At 38.8% G+C, this 3,800-nt stretch overlaps 1 non-coding gene across 1 annotated transcript; it reads right to left on the minus strand.

Moving 5' to 3' along the window:
- Positions 1-3,178: 3,178 nt before the first annotated feature.
- On the minus strand, positions 3,179-3,285 carry LOC119987597. Its single transcript, XR_005465485.1, has one exon. It is a non-coding gene; the product is annotated as a small nucleolar RNA R71 (small nucleolar RNA).
- Positions 3,286-3,800: the final 515 nt, after the last annotated feature.

Below are 3,800 nucleotides of genomic sequence, written 5' to 3' on the forward strand. Positions count from 1 at the left end.
AGTTATCCTTGATTCATGCCATCTTCTGTCAGTTGGAAGTTACTACCACCTTTTCACAACAACTTGCCTCATTTCTCTCATGTGCTGCCACCTGGACCATCTTGTGGTAACTGCCTCCACTTCTTACTCTTTTCATGGGCCATTCTCAGCACAACTACTCCTGGCAGTTACTCACCACTTGGGCTTCACTTTTACAACAATATGGGCTTATGGGCTGTGATTGATGATGGGCCGTATGGGCTGCACCTTGGGCCTTGTACATGGACTAGGCTTATTAGACCCAAGATATTTTTTTGATGTCAACAGGTTGCGATTATGAAGCCCACTAACCCAGTCACTCTAGCAAACAACAAGAAGGTGGTTTCCCATGATTTTCCACGACAGATTATATGAGGGAAGTGCCAGAGAAACAGGAGAGACATCACCATGATCACTATGAGTACTATAAAAGAAGAAAGAATAGAAGTCTACCAGGCACCCCGCGTCAACTATAGACCTAGCATCTTCAATTCTTTATTACTTACTTAGGCATGGCTCATACCACTTATCTTTTTAATTAGCATGGCTCAGGCCAACTAGTTTAGATTTGTCTTTTCCTTTCCATGAAATCCTCTGCAGTTATGTCTTTAATTTAGCTTGTAAAGCATGTCTTGTTACATCCTAGGATATATCCCTTTTCAATGGAATTCCTTATGCATTTCAAGAATGTATTGTTTCTCATTTCCCTCCACTAGAAGTCTTTTCATTCCGGTGATAGTCTTCTGTCTCTTGCTTTTTACATGTTGACACTACATGAATTTGAAGTCCTTTTCCTAAAAGGCAAATATCGAGTTAGCAGTTTTGTGTTATCTAAATTGCACACAGTCCGTATGGTGAAGAGGTCACACTTGGTGCAAAACATTATTAAAACCCTTGGATTGGCAGCAAGTCCTAGCACACCTGCATTTTCATCATCTATAATCCCAATACTTATGTTCCCAATGGTTGGATTTTAAATCTTCTGTCTAGTGCAGAAGACACCCATGTTCGCATTAAAATATGTTTGAACATATACCGTTTAACAACAAACATGCATATATTTCTAATAAAAAGACTACACAATGTGTGTCTATATATATATATATATATATATATATATATATATATATATATATATATATCAATCATGCACGCTGATATGCCAATTATATTCATATAATTGTTCATCATTTTACATGAAATCTTGCATTGTTTAAGAGTTGTTTTGGACTATATGCTGCTTAAAGAGTGTTATGTGCGCATTTCAGGTGCCGGGGCACAAATGGAAGAAAAGCAGCTGAATGGATAGGAAAAATACAAATTATGGAGACAGAGAGAAAATCCGATCGATCGGCCTGATGATCCGATCGATCGGACGCCATTGAAGCTGAATCAGACAGAGTTGAAGTCCGATCGATCGGACCTATTTCTGATCGATCGGCCAGAATCGCGAAAGGATTCTGAAGTTTTGTAAAATCGTGAAAGGATTCAGAACGACTGAAGGGTTGTTAGGAGTATATAAGCTTAGATTTCTAGGGTTTTAGGGACTTTTCACTTTCTTGAGCAACACTAAGGGTTTTGGAGGTTTCTCTTCAGCAGCCATTGACACAAGTGCAAGGGGGTTAAGGGGTTTTCCTTCTTTTCTTCTTTAATCTTGTATTTAATGTTTGCTATTTTAGATCTTGTGTTGTATTCCTTAGTTATGAGGAACTAATCATCTAACTAAGGGTCCTAATAGAACCCTTCTTTGAAGATTAAATGAAATTGGTTTGTTATTCTTGAATCTCTTTTTATGTTGTTGATTTTCTGTGGATATGCTTATTGCTTTCAAATGTTTGATCACCATTTGAATGATTTTTAGTCTAGGTTGAGACCGGAAGGATAAACCTAGGGTTGTATGAATCCATAGAAAACCTAGGTTGTATGAACCATAGGAATATAGGTTCATGACTTATGCAATCATTAATTGATTTCCATTATGCTTAAGGGATTTTTGATATGAAACCGAATGTCAGGAATAACAGGGATTCTATTGAAAATACTTTCAGTGTATCTAGGAATAGAACATTGAATAGTTTGGGAAATCGGTTGTCAACAACCAAATTGAAAAGTGAGAATTAATGAACCAATGGAGTTTAGTCGGATAAGAAGTGGTGACATTAGGAGCCTTAGTGTTTACTTTACTTGAAACAAAATTTCCGCTTGTTGCTTTGTTAATCATTCAATTTGCCATTTATTTAGTATCCTTTTAAATTACTTGTTTAACATTAGGTAAAACCAAATCAACGATTCGCTTGTCATTTTAGTGTGCTAATTGCTTATATTGTCATTGAGTTGAATTGCCAAAACATCCTTGTGGGACGATACTCTATTCACTCTTTATTACTTGTGCGATTTTGTCCGCTTGTGAATATTTCACAACAAGTTTTTGGCGCCGTTGTCGAGGATTGAGGCAATTTTATTTTTGGTGTCAATTTAGGTAATTTTTGTGTTAATTTGGTTTTAATTTTCTGTAGGAATTCTTTCTCTTGTATGAGCTTAGGAAGACGTGCTCATAGCTCGGATGTGATTGATTTTGATCCGGAGATTGAGAGAACGTTTCATATGCTTAGACGGGAACAACATAATAACCAAATCGAAGGCATGGGAGACAATTTGGAGGGAAGAAATGGTGCGGGTGACATTGGTGGAAATGGTTTGAATGAAAGAAATGATAATGGTGGAGGTGCTTATAATGGAAATGGTGGAAATGGAGCCAATGAGGTGAATGGACCCCCAAGGCAAATTGATCCTCGTTCTTTGGAGGAATGTGCTAGACCAACTTGGGATACCACTCCCTCTAGTATCCGGTACCCGCCTATCAACTGTACTTACTTTGAGATCAAGCCGGCTATTATCACCATGATCTCCAACTCCGTTGTGTTCCATGGCTTTCCTCATGAAGTGCCAAATGTGCACATTGCTTCATTCTTGCACATTTGCGCTACATTTGATATTCATGGTGCTTCACGTGATGCAATTCTCTTGAGGTTATTTCCATTCTCATTGCGGGATAAGGCTAAGGCATGGTTGATGTCACTTCCTCCCAATTCCATCACTACATGGGATGTGCTTTCGGAGCAATTTTTATCTAAATTTTTCCCTCCGGCGAAAGCGGTTCAAATCCGGAATGATATCATGACTTTTTCTCAATTTGATCTTGAGTCTTTCCATGAAGCTTGGGAGAGGTTCAAAGCTATCTTGAGGAGTTGTCCCAATCATGGGCTTGCGGAGTGGATTGTTTATCAAGCCTTTTATTCCGGATTGAGTATGTCAAAGAGGCAAATGTTAGATGCAGCCACGGGTGGTTCTTTTATGACTAAATCTCAAGAGGATGCTCGAAATTTGCTTGAGAAGGTTGTTAAGACGAATACTTCTTGGCCTACGGAGAGACTACCACAAAGGCAAGGTAATCCAAGAGATGCCGATGTGATGTCTGCCTTGGCTGCTATGGCGAAAAAGATTGATGCTTTGACGGTGAACTCTTCTCAAGGAGTGCATGCGGTTCACGGAATGCCTTTGGTGTCTTGTGATTATTGTGGTGCTAGCCATCAAACCGGAGAGTGCTTGATTACTAATGCATCTTCCTCTCAAAGTGAGCAAGCTAATGCTATTGGAGGTGGGCACTATAATCGGCCAAGGAATGATCCATACTCAAATTTCTACAATCCAGGATTTAGAAATCATCCAAATTTTTCTTGGAGCAACAATCAAAATGTGCAAAACCCTCATCCTCAACAAAT

This window comes from Tripterygium wilfordii, chromosome 20, assembly GCF_013401445.1.
Source record: "Tripterygium wilfordii isolate XIE 37 chromosome 20, ASM1340144v1, whole genome shotgun sequence".
In the NCBI taxonomy this organism is placed as follows: domain Eukaryota; kingdom Viridiplantae; phylum Streptophyta; class Magnoliopsida; order Celastrales; family Celastraceae; genus Tripterygium; species Tripterygium wilfordii.